Source organism: Drosophila mauritiana, unplaced genomic scaffold (assembly GCF_004382145.1).
Source record: "Drosophila mauritiana strain mau12 unplaced genomic scaffold, ASM438214v1 U_35, whole genome shotgun sequence".
NCBI lineage: Eukaryota > Metazoa > Arthropoda > Insecta > Diptera > Drosophilidae > Drosophila > Drosophila mauritiana.
Genome location: NW_022881472.1, coordinates 248 through 17087, shown reverse-complemented (window position 1 = coordinate 17087; position 16840 = coordinate 248). Strand labels below are relative to the sequence as shown.

Here is a 16840-nt window from a genome sequence, read left to right as displayed (position 1 = left end):
ATAATATACCATATGCTTATAAAAAATTTATAAACAACTTAATTAGCATAGTCTTACAACCCTCAACCATATGTAGTCCAAGCAGCACTATAAAATTAATTAAAGTACATAACAGCATGGACTGCGATATGCGTTCAAAATGTCGATGTTCATGTGTCCTGCAGTTCACACGATGACGCACAGTTTGCTGCGTTCTTCATCGACCCATGAGCCGAGTGATCCACCGCTTAGAGTTTTATAATTCATTTTTATATAATATCAATATTGTTTTTATTGAAAGAAATTAAAAATACACCATTTTACTGGCATATATCAATTCCTTCAATAAATTTATTTTTATACCTAAAAATAAATGTTGCGATATGTCTTAGTTTCATATAAGCATTATGTATCATAAAAATCTGGTTATGGTTTGCTATTTTGGGTGACACATACTGCAAAATTTATATAAAACATTAACCTGATGGATGACAGGTACAAACATTGTATATTTTAGGTTGTTGCATTAGCCAACGTATGCTCATAACATAGATGAACAATACATATTCGCAACGCGTGTATATTATGGTCCATATACACACACACTTATTTTGAATACCACATTCAAAATTATTTTAATTTTAATTCGACTTCTACTTTCAAATTTTGTTCAGTTTCTTCGATTTCCATTTTCGAGAATTTGTTTTTATAGGAAACGCCATTGTTGTAGTAGGTACTGCCACAAATACGCACAACAACATTAATAATGTTAAAGTCTTTTTATGAGGTTGCCAAGCCCCACATATAAAATAAAAGCCATCTTCATTTTATTTTGACTTTAACTTTTGATTCCGTGGAATCATTTTGTAATATTTTTATTTTGGTAAATTGTATTTATTTGTATTATAACAAATGTTTATTAACGATAAGGATATTATACAATAATGATCCTTCCGCAGGTTCACCTACGGAAACCTTGTTACGACTTTTACTTCCTCTAAATAATCAAGTTCGGTCAACTTTTGCGAAACAACCGTAACACGCAAGGCGTCACAGTGATCACGTCCGGAGACCTCACTAAATAATTCAATCGGTAGTAGCGACGGGCGGTGTGTACAAAGGGCAGGGACGTAATCAATGCGAGTTAATGACTCACACTTACTGGGAATTCCAAGTTCATGTGAACAGTTTCAGTTCACAATCCCAAGCATGAAAGTGGTTCAGCGGTTTACCCGGACCTCTCGGTCTAGGAAATACACGTTGATACTTTCATTGTAGCGCGCGTGCAGCCCAGGACATCTAAGGGCATCACAGACCTGTTATTGCTCAATCTCATTATTGCTAGACGCAATTTGTCCATTTAAGAAGCTAGTGTCCTTATAATGGGACAAACCAACAGGTACGGCTCCACTTACATAAACACATTCAAACACAATAAACATTTTACTGCCACCATGAATGAAGGCTACATAAGCTTCAGCACCATAATCCTGAAGATATCTATTTAATATATTTGAGTCTCGTTCGTTATCGGAATTAACCAGACAAATCACTCCACGAACTAAGAACGGCCATGCACCACCACCCATAGATTCGAGAAAGAGCTATCAATCTGTCTTACACACTTATGTTCGGACCTGGTAAGTTTTCCCGTGTTGAGTCAAATTAAGCCGCAGGCTCCACTCCTGGTGGTGCCCTTCCGTCAATTCCTTTAAGTTTCAGCTTTGCAACCATACTTCCCCCGGAGCCCAAAAGCTTTGGTTTCCCGGGAAGCGACTGAGAGAGCCATAAAAGTAGCTACACCCAATTGCTAGCTGGCATCGTTTATGGTTAGAACTAGGGCGGTATCTGATCGCCTTCGAACCTCTAACTTTCGTTCTTGATTAATGAAAACATCTTTGGCAAATGCTTTCGCTTAAGTTAGTCTTACGACGGTCCAAGAATTTCACCTCTCGCGTCGTAATACTAATGCCCCAAACTGCTTCTATTAATCATTACCTCTTGATCTGAAAACCAATGAAAGCAGAACAGAGGTCTTATTTCATTATCCCATGCACAGAATATTCAGGCATTTGAAGCCTGCTTTAAGCACTCTAATTTGTTCAAAGTAATAGTACCGGCCCACAATAACACTCGTTTAAGAGCACTAGTGCAGGTTTTTAAATAGGAGGAACATATGAAAAAATACAAGTATTTAATCACATATAAGAACTCCACCGGTAATACGCTTACATACATAAAGGTATAGTACTAACCACAATTGTAAGTTGTACTACCCGTATGAAGCACAAGTTCAACTACGAACGTTTTAACCGCAACAACTTTAATATACGCTATTGGAGCTGGAATTACCGCGGCTGCTGGCACCAGACTTGCCCTCCAATTGGTCCTTGTTAAAGGATTTAAAGTGTACTCATTCCAATTACAGGGCCTCGGATATGAGTCCTGTATTGTTATTTTTCGTCACTACCTCCCCGAGCTGGGAGTGGGTAATTTACGCGCCTGCTGCCTTCCTTAGATGTGGTAGCCGTTTCTCAGGCTCCCTCTCCGGAATCGAACCCTGATTCCCCGTTACCCGTTGCAACCATGGTAGTCCTAGATACTACCATCAAAAGTTGATAGGGCAGACATTTGAAAGATCTGTCGTCGGTACAAGACCATACGATCTGCATGTTATCTAGAGTTCAACCAATATAACGATCTTGCGATCGCTTGGTTTTAGCCTAATAAAAGCACATGTCCCATAAGGTTCATGTTTTAATTGCATGTATTAGCTCTAGAATTACCACAGTTATCCAAGTAACTGTTAACGATCTAAGGAACCATAACTGATATAATGAGCCTTTTGCGGTTTCACTTTTAATTCGTGTGTACTTAGACATGCATGGCTTAATCTTTGAGACAAGCATATAACTACTGGCAGGATCAACCAGAATAATGTTTTTCCTTCATATTCCATTCATATATTTTGAATCGAAATAAGCAATATAATAGATATATAGATATATAGATTTTTCACTTTATATAATTCCATGATTTTTATTATATTGAATAAAATTCAATATTTCGCCTTTGGGTAAAATTTTAAATATATAAGTAAAAAAATCCATTCGATTACGGCCATTTTTATATAGCATTCGTAATCCATATTTTCATTTTTAATTTATACTTGTTTTACCAATATAACAAGAATTTCATCTAATTATTGTAATATATATATTTCTATAATTTTATCTTTTTATACATACATATTTCATTATAAAATATCATTTTATTTCCAACATACATAATTATTGTATCCACACATGTACAATTTTTGTTTAACCAATATAAATATTAAGTTAAATCATTTGCATTTTGAAGATAAATTTAAAATTTATCTCTTTTCATATATATCTCTGGTAATATATAACATAAAACCAAGCGCATATGATAATATTTCCACATTTAATATATAATTTTATATTTCTTTCATAAGAATCCATATTTGTATTATACCGTAACGATATAATAATCCAACTATACGGCAGGTAATAAATTAATATTTGCCTGCCTCCAAAAATTAACGATAATATATGGAAACGATTTGTTATTCTATATATAATAGAAACTTGACTTTTGTTTCAACGATATTATCTATAAAGCGTATATTCCTATTATCCGCGGAGCCAAGTCCCGTGTTCTATAGAACTGAGAAACAAATTTGTACGGATAATAATATACTTTATTGTATGTAACCAATATAAACATAATCCGAAATAAATATTTCGAATAATGCGGGAGGTCGGCAACCACTGCCTACCTATAGTAGTTTTTGAACCCGCTGTCCTCAAAGCGGGTATTTTCAATTCCGTTTGCCACCCAACATACGGGCTATTCTCTTATATATTAAGAGATTATAGGAACATTTCATTTTTTTTCCATTATTCATATATAATATGATTATTTTTTCCCTTATACATATAATAATTAATCATTTTCATATGTATATTATTTAATTTACTCATATTATTGCCAAAATCATATGAATACATAAGTTTTGAACAATATGAGAGGTCGGCAACCACTGCCTACCTATAGTAGTTTTTGAACCCTCTGTCGTAATTCCGGTCGTTTACACTACTATACCCTCTCACTATAATGGCTTTTCTCTATAATACTAAGAGAATGTGGGATATTTTCAGCATTTTTTCCCTTATACATATAATAATTAATCATTTTCATATGTATATTATTTAATTTACTCATATTATTGCCAAAATCATATGAATACATAAGTTTTGAACAATATGAGAGGTCGGCAACCACTGCCTACCTATAGTAGTTTTGAACCCTCTGTCGTAATTCCGGTCGTTTACACTACTATACCCTCTCACTATAATGGCTTTTCTCTATAATACTAAGAGAATGTGGGATATTTTCAGCATTTTTTCCCTTATACATATAATAATTAATCATTTTCATATGTATATTATTTAATTTACTCATATTATTGCCAAAATCATATGAATACATAAGTTTTGAACAATATGAGAGGTCGGCAACCACTGCCTACCTATAGTAGTTTTTGAACCCTCTGTCGTAATTCCGGTCGTTTACACTACTATACCCTCTCACTATAATGGCTTTTCTCTATAATACTAAGAGAATGTGGGATATTTTCAGCATTTTTTCCCTTATACATATAATAATTAATCATTTTCATATGTATATTATTTAATTTACTCATATTATTGCCAAAATCATATGAATACATAAGTTTTGAACAATATGAGAGGTCGGCAACCACTGCCTACCTATAGTAGTTTTTGAACCCTCTGTCGTAATTCCGGTCGTTTACACTACTATACCCTCTCACTATAATGGCTTTTCTCTATAATACTAAGAGAATGTGGGAATATTTCAGCATTTTTTCCCTATACATATAATAATTAATATTTTCATATGTATATTATTTAATTTACTCATATAATTGCCAAAATCATATGAATACATAAGTTTTGAACAATATGAGAGGTCGGCAACCACTGCCTACCTATAGTAGTTTTGAACCCTCTGTCGTAATTCCGGTCGTTTACACTACTATACCCTCTCACTATAATGGCTTTTCTCTATAATACTAAGAGAATGTGGGATATTTTCAGCATTTTTTCCCTTATACATATAATAATTAATAATTTTCATATGTATATTATTTAATTTACTCATATAATTGCCAAAATCATATAAATACATAAGTTTTGAACAATATCAGAGGTCAGCAACGGTCTTTCCTCTATAATACTAAGATAATATGGGAATATTTTCAGCATTTTTTCCCTTATACATTTATACATATAATAATTAATCATTTTCATATGTATATTATTTAATTTACTCATATTATTGCCAAAATCATATAAATACATAAGTTTTGAACAATATCAGAGGTCAGCAACGGTCTTTCCTCTATAATACTAAGATAATGTGGGAATATTTCATCATTTTTTCCTTTATACATTTATACATATAATATTTAATCATTTTATATGTATATTATTTAATTTACTCATATAATTGCCAAAATCATATAAATACATAAGTTTTGAACAATATCAGAGGTCGGCAACGGTCTTTCCTCTATAATACTAAGATAATATGGGAATATTTCAGCATTTTTTCCCTTATACATATAATAATTAATCATTTTCATATGTATATTATTTAATTTACTCGTATAATTGCCAAAATCCTATGAAGACATAAGAGAATACAATATGAGAGGTCGGCGCAACCATAATATAGTAGTTGATGACGAGGTGTTTGGCAACTTGATACAATTCTTTAAAAAGTCTTTATATTAATTATATGATAGGACAATATCATATGCGTCACTAAATTGATGACGAGGTGTTTGGCAACGTGACACAAATCATTAAAGTCTTTATATTAATTATATGATAGAGACAATATCATATGCGTCACTAAATGATGACGAGGTATTTGGCAACTTGATAGAATTCTTTAAAGTCTTTATATCAAAAATTATATGATAGGGACAATATCATATGCGTCACTAAATTGATGACGAGGTGTTTGGCAACTTGACACAATTCATTAAAGTCTTTATATTAATTATATGATAGAGACAATATCATATGCGTCACTAAATTGATGACGAGGTATTTGGCAACTTGATATATTCTTTAAAGTCTTTATATCAAATATTATGATAGGACAATATCATATGCGTCACTAAATTGATGACGAGTGTTGGCAACTTGACACAATTCATTAAAGTCTTTATATTAATTATATGATAGGGACAATATCATATGCGTCACTAAATTGATGACGAGTATTTGGCAACTTGATACAATTCTTTAAAGTTTTTATATCAAAAATTATATGATAGGGACAATATCATATGCGTCACTAAATTGATGACGAGGTGTTTGGCAACTTGACACAATTCATTAAAGTCTTTATATTAATTATATGATAGGACAATATCATATGCGTCACTAAATTGATGACGAGGTATTTGGCAACTTGATACAATTCTTTAAAGTTTTTATATCAAAATTATATGATAGGGACAATATCATATGCGTCACTAAATTGATGACGAGGTGTTTGGCAACTTGACACAATTCATTAAAGTCTTTATATTAATTATATGATAGAGACAATATCATATGCGTCACTAAATTGATGACGAGGTATTTGGCAACTTGATATAATTCTTTAAAGTCTTTATATCAAAAATTATATGATAGGGACAATATCATATGCGTCACTAAATTGATGACGAGGTGTTTGGCAACTTGACACAATTCATTAAAGTCTTTATATTAATATATGATAGGGACAATATCATATGCGTCACTAAATTGATGACGAGTATTTGCAACTTGATACAATTCTTTAAAGTTTTTATATCAAAAATTATATGATAGGGACAATATCATATGCGTCACTAAATTGATGACGAGTGTTGGCAACTTGACACAATTCATTAAAGTCTTTATATTAATTATATGATAGGGACAATATCATATGCGTCACTAAATTGATGACGAGGTATTGGCAACGTGATAGAATTCTTTAAAGTCTTTATATCAAAAATTATACGATAGGACAATATCATATGCGTCACTAAATTGATGACGAGGTATTTGGCAACTTGATATAATTCTTTAAAGTCTTTATATCAAAAATTATATGATAGGGACAATATCATATGCGTCACTAAATTGATGACGAGGTGTTTGTTTGGCTACAGGAAAAATCATTTATTTATCGAATCATCAAGCAAAGGATAAGCTTCAGTGGATCGCAGTATGGCAGCTGCTCAACCACTTACAACACCTTGCCTGTTACAAAAGTCGTTTACAATTGATTCTAGGCTTTGTCATTGTATTAAATAATGCTTTTATATGTAACTAGCGCGGCATCAGGTGATCGAAGATCCTCCTAATTTACTATGTTACAAATTACATTGGCATCACATCCATTGTCGTTTATAAAATAAATTATAAACTTTAAATGGTTTAGAAGCCATACAATGCAAATTGCCCCTTATTTATCATTGCAGTCCAGCACGGATACGACCTTAGAGGCGTTCAGGCATAATCCAACGGACGTAGCGTCATACCACTGTTCGCTCGAACAAGTATTGTGCCATTGGTCCGTACCTGCGGTTCCTCTCGTACTACGCAGGAATGCTGTCGCAACAACGTTTTGTCATTAGTAGGGTAAAACTAACCTGTCTCACGACGGTCTAAACCCAGCTCACGTTCCCTTGCATGGGTGAACAATCCAACGCTTGGTGAATTTTGCTTCACAATGATAGGAAGAGCCGACATCGAAGGATCAAAAAGCGACGTCGCTATGAACGCTTGGCCGCCACAAGCCAGTTATCCCTATGGTAACTTTTCTGACACCTCTTGTTAAAAACTCTTTAAACCAAAAGGATCATAGGCCGAGCTTTTGCTGTCCCTGTGTGTACTGAACACCGAGATCAAGTCAGCATTTGCCCTTTTGCTCTATGTGTGTTTCTGTCCGCACTGAGCTGGCCTTGGACACCTCCCGTTATTATTTGAGAGATGTACCGCCCCAGTCAAACTCCCTACCTGGCAATGTCCTTGAATTGGATCATACCTGAGTAATTGGAGTTATACCAAATTTTCAAATCAAAAATACATAAATGCATCGTTTTATTAAAGAATTGTTTGCGATTATATAACAAACTCGTGATACTTTGATCAAGAAGCTTGCATCAAACCCAATACCATAAGATATAATAAATATATCCGTATAATGGCTAGGAAATGATACACGTTCCATTAATCAAGTAAGTAAGGAAACAATAAGAGTAGTGGTATTTCATTGACGATACCCAAACCGAGGTCTAATATCTCCCACTTATTCTACACCTCTTATGTCTCCTTACACTGCCAGATTAGAGTCAAGCTCAAAAGGGTCTTCTTTCCCCCTAATTATTCCAAGCCCGTTCCCTGGCTGTGGTTTCGCTAGATAGTAGATAGGGACAACGACGACGACTTTTCAGATCTCTCCGAACTTGTTTTACGTGGCGTGTTCCACACTGAAGGGATTACAACCACGACACCCTGAACACCCACAAGTGGTGCATGTATCAACATGGTGTATGTCTGGATACGCCAGACAAGCGTCCCGGACTAGAAGCTATAGCTATGTACATAGCGACCACCCCGGTAGCAATTCGAGTACTTGCTTGCCGGGCAAGCACTCCCCCTTGCTGAGGAGCGAGATCTACCTAAAATCTCTACTGATCTCTGGGTCACAGCACCCGAGTTTTGCGCAACTAGCACCGTAACTCAAACGTCGAACACGAAGGCTCTACCCGCGATATGGGTACCAACCACAGCCACCACGATACTCCCACCAGGGGGCCTACCTCAATGTGCAGTCTTGGATAGCTGCACAACCCGTGGTACCGAAAGAGAGGCTCGTGGGCCTCCTCCTTTTGCTCCGACAAGCAGGGTTAGAGGACCTATGGCTATATTAGTCGCCTCTTACGACAAGCAATAGCGGACTGTGGAAGTATTCTCGCCCGCTAACCACACGGCGAAGTTGTTGGGCTAAACACCCCTCCTCCTACGGAACACTTCGTCCGCAAACACTGCCAGCCGTTTGAGTCCTCTGTTGATCTCCAGGATTCTATCGAAGGTCCAGTTTTCGCCAAGGCGCTGCACTCCAAGTCCATCGAGGTTCCGCAAATCTGCATATAGGGGGCAAGCGCACAATATGTGCATCCATCCTCATATGGATCTCCACAAGCGCAAGCAGTGGTATCGCTGAGGGCTCTCCCTTGCAAAAATGCGTTAAACGACCCGTGACCTGTCAGCAGGTAAGACGTCCTCATCGAGAATCCAAATCTTGGATCCCGATAGGCGAGAGTGACATATGGGATGAATTTATGCGTCACCCGTCCTGGTTCGCTGTCATCATCCCATCTGTTCTGCCAACTCTGCAGTAAGCACTCTTCTAGGCGAGTCTTCCTCTGCTTCCAGCTTAGACACGTAGTGTCCTCGTCATATAGCCAGTCGTTCTCTCCAGCGGGTATCCACGCTTCAGCTTGTATTTGACCGCTAAAAACTTAGCAGCCAAGTCAAGCGGGGGAGCTCCACCAAGTACCTGCAGTGCCACTGTGGACACTGTTCGGCATACCGAAAGGCATCCAAGCAGGATTAGCCTCTGCAGAGGCTAGTCGTCTCCGGGCGGCTACTTGCTCGGCGGTGTCATACCATACCGGGGCACCAAACAGCACACAAGTCCATGAGTCCGTCATATATGGTCCGCCTGGCTCGAGGACTGAAGCCCCAGTCGGCTCGAAGCACACGCGCCAATGCTCCAACGACTCCGGTCATCCGCTGGCGAAGCGAAGCTATGTGCGTGAGGAATTTCATTCCTTCACTGACCGTGATGCCAAGGTACCGACAGCTACGCACATACGGAAGGTTCGCTCCAGCAAACCTCACCGTAGGCGCACGTCTCAAGGCACCTTTTAGCAGCATTATTACCGTCTTGCTGGTCGAGACGGCAACGCCAACTTCCGCTCCCCACGCTTCTACGATGACATCAGCTGTGCTCCTTTTTCCTCTAGCATAGCTCGGGAATTTCCCTCGACGAGAAGCAGCAAGTCATCAGCGTATGCACTCAGCTGGCAATACGGCTGGGACGCTGAAGCAGTACATCCATCAGAATGTCCCAGATAAATGGGCCACTGATTGACCCCTGCGGGCAGCCTCTAGTTACCGGTACTTCCACAGTACCGGAACTGCTTCGGATCACTGCTCTTCGCCGGAGAAAAAGCTCTGCCACAAGCCCATCTCCCGGCATCCCAAGTCTGCTAGTCGGCGGAGTGCAGCACTCCATTCGACGTTGTCGAATGCTCCTTTGAAGTCCACGAATGTGCCGAGCACGTATTGCGCCGGGCTGCACAAACACTGCTCTTCACGTGTCTCCAAGCATCCTCCACACATCGTCCTTGGCGAAATCCAAACTGCCATCTGCAGCCTTCCGGAAGAACTTCTCTCACACGATTCACCATGATGCCTCGAGCACCTTACCAAAGACTGGCAGCAAGCATATTCCTCTATATGAGGAGGCTCACACTTGTCCTTATCTGGCCCTTTGAGCAGCGAGACAACTCGTGGGCACTTCCACTCGCGGGAAAGTATCCTAATCGGATGCATCGGGAAAACAACGATGCTAGGTGCTCGGGTATGGCGCGCCAGACTGCCTTGCAGATAGTGCCATTGATGCCGTCCAAGCCGGGAGAGCGCCTCTCTTCAACCGGGCAACACATGCATCAACCTCGAATTCTTCGAGGGCCGGTGGACTTCCTCCGCGATGCAGTCGGTGCTTCGGACTCCGCAACTGGAAGAAATTGCGGAGGAGCACTCGTGCACAGTCACCCCAATCAGTGATGAGCTCGCCATTCACGCGGAGGCACCCAATCTCCGTCACTTTCTGCGGCCTCGGCAAATCTTGTAGACGCGCCCCCCATGGTCGTCGGCATGATCTCCCACGAAGCGTTTCCAGTCATCCATTTCCCCCTCCCAATGAGCTTCTTGTAGTTTGCTGAGGCCCGCCTCAGCTCGACCACTACACGCTCTATAGCGGCACCGTCATCACACGCCTTCCATCTTGGAGTAGGCGACGAAGTCTCCGGACTTCGCGCCTTGCAGCGCAGAGGTCGGCAGTCCACCAACGTGCTCTCCTGTTGGGCGATCGAATTGACTTCTTCCCAGCGCAATATCACATACATTATGTACTATACTGCGCAGGGTCGAAACTTGCTGGTCCAACGGCGACTCTGAGAAGTTTTCCGGAAGTTCGGCTGCTCTACTCACCATTTCCTCCTTGAACAATCGCCAACGTGCATTGGAGAAGTTCCAGGACGCACAGGAGCTATGCTCTCAACTGCCGCGCGCGGTAGTTGGTTCGGCCACAACAAGTAATGATGTTGTGGTCACTCAATTCCCACTCGTCCACTCTCCACTCATATGTGGCCCACATAGATGCTGCCTCATTGACGATTGTCACGTCGATATCGCTAGTAGCTCTGTGATTGTCGAACGTGTACACCTCTGTGACTGGTTTAGGGCGGCGACTCTTGCCTCCAGCATCCACTCTGACAGCAGCTCACCCCTCTGTAGTTAGCTTGCCCCTCGGCATGACGAGAGAGTTTGCTAAGCCACATGGGGACACTGCATTCGCGTCGAGGCCCAGGATTGCGGGGGTTCTGCTGGCCTGCAGCAGGACCGCATCCATGTACCGAGTACGGTTCCAGAGGTGCATCGAACTGCAGTATGCGGCGCAAAGGAAGATTGAGCCAAAGCTCCCTTTAACGACCAGACATACGCCATAATCCGTGGTGAGGGTCTCCACTGGCATACAGATGGCTTCCTGTTGATCTACTAGGATGGCTGCCTTCCCTCGCCGATCGGTGAAAATTCTCATTCCTTCAGGCAGCACATCCATTCCGTCCCCGCCGAATACGGCTCCTGCACCAGCGCGAACATAGACTCCGATCTCCGAGTCGGACTCCGAGCTCGATGGTCGCAAGCTCTGCCTCGGCCACAGTTCGCTGGATGAAGCTAAACATTAATGTCTAGCTTGCACCCTCGCCAGCAACGCCCCGTATATCGGGCACACGTTCGAGAGCATGTAATGCCCGAGGGTTGCCCTCTGTGACGGCAGTTCCGGCAGTCCACCGGGTTTTGGCACTTTGCCGCGTGTGCCTTGTTGCCCGCACTGGCGGCAGACATTGTCCTTCTGCCGGCATTCGCTGACCTTGTGGTCGAAACCCACGCATCTGTGGCAGGCGTATGTGCGGACCTGTGCTCGGCATCGGAATGAGAACCACTTGATGTAGACACGACCTACATCAAGCTTCGCCATCGGCGCGGTCGTCTACCTCTAGCGTTACATTTACTGTGGCGCCGTCGGTTACCGACCACGCCTTGGTCACCAGGTGCACGGACTTCTTAAATTGGGACATAGTCATATCGCTGTCGAAGTTATTTCCATGCAGCTCCTGCATGAATTCCTCAGGGCCGATAGCTGTGTCGACGTCATAACGACGACCTTCGGCTTCTCGGCCGCATTCCGTGCCACATTTAGCCCAACTTCAGCGAACCTCTTTGATGCTACCACCTTCTGCAGCTCTCCAACTGAAGGAGTACGAATGATCGCACCACCACCTCGACGGAGCTCACGTACCTCATGTACTCTGACTCCGAGGGAGGGTGCAACCATCGTTCGCACCTTTTCCGCTATAGCTTTCCCGATAGCGCAGGGTCGTCGCACTTCACCACCGCTGACCACGTCTCGCGAACCTTGGTGGTCCGCGGGGCAGCGATGGGTGCAACCTGTGGCATCTGGGGAGCATTGGCGGCCGTATTCTTAACGGATTCGACGACGGCGGGCGGCGGTGGCGGCATAGCGAGCCGCGTCTCCAGTTCTCCACACCGGAGCATTAACGCCAGCACCAGCTCATCGTAGCGGCTGATAGCATACGAGAGCTCTTCCGTGTCCACTTCTCCTAGGCTGCGGAAGCTGCTTCTCACCATGCGCTGGGTGGCCGACAGCTCTGCCATCATGGCTGCTTGCCCAGCACGGGCGGCAGCGGTAGCGGCAGTGGCAGTGGTGGCAACAATTTTAGCAGCAGTGGAAACGCGGAGGCAGCAGTGTGGTCGGCAGCAGGGGCAGCAGTAGGATCAACAGCGGTGGCAGCAGCGTGGGGGGGGGTAGCCGCCCGGGGCGTCCTCCAGCGACGAAAACGCCTCCTCCAGTACACCAACGGGTTCTGGCACTCCATTCGATGCCAGGGCAACCAATTTCGCCTGCGTCGGCGCCGAGCTCTTAGAGGCCAGATGGCTTCTGCGCCTGCGTCGTTTGGACTTCCTCGAAGCACTACTTCCGCTCAAGGCACTCACGCTGCTGTCGCTCTCGATCGGCATAACTCCGATGGTGGCTCCTCCTACCGTCGACCCAGCAACCGTATGCTCGTTGCTCAGTGACAAAAGGTAGATGCTCTAGAGCTCCACCTATCGTAGCGTCTGGTAGCACTAAACTGTCCCTATACACAAACCCTAGCAGTGACTGCCACCAATAAGCTTTTTGACAGCTGCTCAAAAAGCTTACTCGAAAAACTTACTCGTAAGCTCGCCTCGCAGCACGTGCGGAGTGGAAAATTTCCAATAGTTTATTGTTAATAATTTCCAAACCGCTTGTTTTTAACACTCGACAATTTTCACTCGACTTCCGCGGAGCACTAAATCACCGATTTAATTACTTTCCAACAAGGAAAACTTAGTTATTCGCAATCTGTACACGAGCGCAACGAAAACACGTCCGTCGTTAATCCATTCATGCGCGTCACTAATTAGATGACGAGGCATTTGGCTACCTTAAGAGAGTCATAGTTACTCCCGCCGTTGACCCGCGCTTACTTGAATTTCTTCACTTTGACATTCAGAGCACTGGGCAGAAATCACATTGTGTCAACACCCGCTAGGGCCATCACAATGCTTTGTTTAATTAGACAGTCGGATTCCCCAAGTCCGTGCCAGTTCTGAATTGATGTTAATTGATAATCGTTATAATTGATAAGAACTAATTGGTTTAACCCAAATAGTATTCTTAAAAATTTTAGCAAGAAAGTTCCACAATTGGCTACGTAACTAAACTATCCGGGAACAAGTAACTAACATAAATGCTAGAAACTCTATTACCCGAACGACACATAAACCATGTTATTGTTCCCAATCAAGCCCGACTATCTCAATCTTCAGAGCCAATCCTTATCCCGAAGTTACGGATCTAATTTGCCGACTTCCCTTACCTACATTATTCTATCGACTAGAGACTCTCACCTTGGAGACCAGCTGCGGATATTGGTACGGCCGTTGAGAAGTTTGCGTGTCCCCACCATAAATTTTCAAGGTCCGAGGAGAAAATATCGACACAACAGTATATGTCATGCTCTTTAGCCCATCTACCATATCTCTCTGCGAAAGACTTCCATGGTAGTACGGCTATAAAACAGAAAAGAAAACTCTTCCGATATCTCTCGACGGCTTCTTATGGTCGTTCCTGTTGCCAGATGAGCACGAGCCCATATTTAATAACAAACGGATACTCAACAGGTTACGGAATTGGAACCGTATTCCCTTTCGTTCAAAATTATTCAAGTGTATTATATTCGCTTTGTTTATATAGTTAGGCATTTTTTGTTTTACTTGAAATTTTCGGCTTTTCGCCTTGAACTTAGGACCGACTAACTCGTGATCAACCACTGTTCACACGAAACCCTTCTCCACTTCAGTCCTCCAAGGTCTCATTCGATTATTTGCTACTACCACCAAGATCTGTACCAATGGCAGCTCCATGCAGGCTTACGCCAAACACTTCTACGCATACCATGTACCTTCCTACTCACTAAAGTTTCAAAATTTATATCACAAGTAATATAAATCATCTACTTTAGCGTAATGTATAGGTATACAACTTAAGCGCCATCCATTTTAAGGCTAGTTGCTTCGGCAGGTGAGTTGTTACACACTCCTTAGCGGATTTCGACTTCCATGATCACCGTCCTGCTGTTTTAAGCAACCAACGCCTTTCATGGTATCTGCATGAGTTGTTAATTTGGGCACCCGTAACATTACGTTTGGTTCATCCCACAGCGCCAGTTCTGCTTACCAAAAGTGGCCCACTGGGCACATTATATCATAACCTTGAACTTCATATCAAGAAAGTTAAGGTTCTTACCCATTTAAAGTTTGAGAATAGGTTAAGATCGTTTCGACCCTAAGGCCTCTAATCATTCGCTTTACCAGATAAGATTATTTTATATAATATTAAAATGCACCAGCTATCCTGAGGGAAACTTCGGAAGGAACCAGCTACTAGATGGTTCGATTGGTCTTTCGCCCCTATACTCAATTCTGACAATCGATTTGCACGTCAGAACTGTTTCGGTCTTCCATCAGGGTTTCCCCTGACTTCAACCTGATCAAGTATAGTTCACCATCTTTCGGGTCACAGCATATATGCTCAAGGTACGTTCCAGTTAGAGGCATAAATAATATAAATATACATTATACATAACTATATAGAACGCCCCGGGATTGTGTTAATTAGCTATAAATAGCTAAAAAACTAATCCCATTATTAGTCAAGTTAATTACGCTATTAGGTTTACATCCCAATAACTTGCACATATGTTAGACTCCTTGGTCCGTGTTTCAAGACGGGTCCCGAAGGTATCCTGAATCTTTCGCATTGTTAATCATACAAGAGCATATAATAAACACAAAAATCAATGATAATTATGCCATTATATAATTCCGAAAAATTAACGCTCTGTAATAATATAAATCTATCAGCACTTTATCAAATTAATAACATTTATTCTGTGTTAAAATGCAAGCAATTTAATTGGAATAAACTATAAGTTATATTTTATGATAAATTTGGGATATGCTAATAGATTACAATGTCCTTATATGGAAAAAATGCACATTATTCTTAATAATATTATTTAAATATTACAATTTTAATGATGAATTTTCCATAACGGATATTCAGGTTCATCGGGCTTAACCTCTAAGCAGTTTCACGTACTGTTTAACTCTCTATTCAGAGTTCTTTTCAACTTTCCCCTCACGGTACTTGTTTACTATCGGTCTCATGGTTATATTTAGTTTTAGATGGAGTTTACCACCCACTTAGTGCTGCACTATCAAGCAACACGACTCTTTGGAAACATCATCTAGTAATCATTAACGTTATACGGGCCTGGCACCCTCTATGGGTAAATGGCCTCATTTAAGAAGGACTTAAATCATTAATTTCTCATACTAGAATATTGACGCTCCATACACTGCATCTCACATTTGCCATATAGACAAAGTGACTTAGTGCTGAACTGTTTTCTTTTCGCTCGCCGCTACTAAGAAAATCCTTGTTAGTTTCTTTTCCTCCCTAATTAATATGCTTAAATTCAGGGGGTAGTCCCATATGAGTTGAGGTTGTATATATAACTATTTTTGCCATAAATTCTTTATATATAAATGATAAAACAATCAATTAAATTCGTTATAAATAGTTCCAATAGTTCTTGTAAGCAAAGTTTATTTTTATCCATTTAACGAACCAACGAAGAATAATAACAAAACCAAGATTTTTCTTTTCCGAATCATTAATAAGAGACAATTCTAAAATATTTTCAATTTTTTATGCTAGACATTCTCAGTATTATTTGATTGAAAAAGAAAATATTTCTCTTCGTTTTTCACATTCAAATGTGAGATAATGTTTTTCA

General features: G+C 41.0%; 2 non-coding genes and 1 pseudogene across 2 annotated transcripts; all 3 read right to left on the bottom strand.

Moving 5' to 3' along the window:
- Positions 1-56: 56 nt before the first annotated feature.
- On the bottom strand, positions 57-235 carry LOC117149807. Its single transcript, XR_004460532.1, has one exon. It is a non-coding gene; the product is annotated as a 5.8S ribosomal RNA (ribosomal RNA).
- Positions 236-921: 686 nt separating this feature from the next.
- Positions 922-2915, bottom strand: LOC117149812. Its single transcript, XR_004460534.1, has one exon. It is a non-coding gene; the product is annotated as a small subunit ribosomal RNA (ribosomal RNA).
- Positions 2916-7260: 4345 nt separating this feature from the next.
- LOC117149811 lies at positions 7261-16550 on the bottom strand (annotated as a pseudogene).
- Positions 16551-16840: the final 290 nt, after the last annotated feature.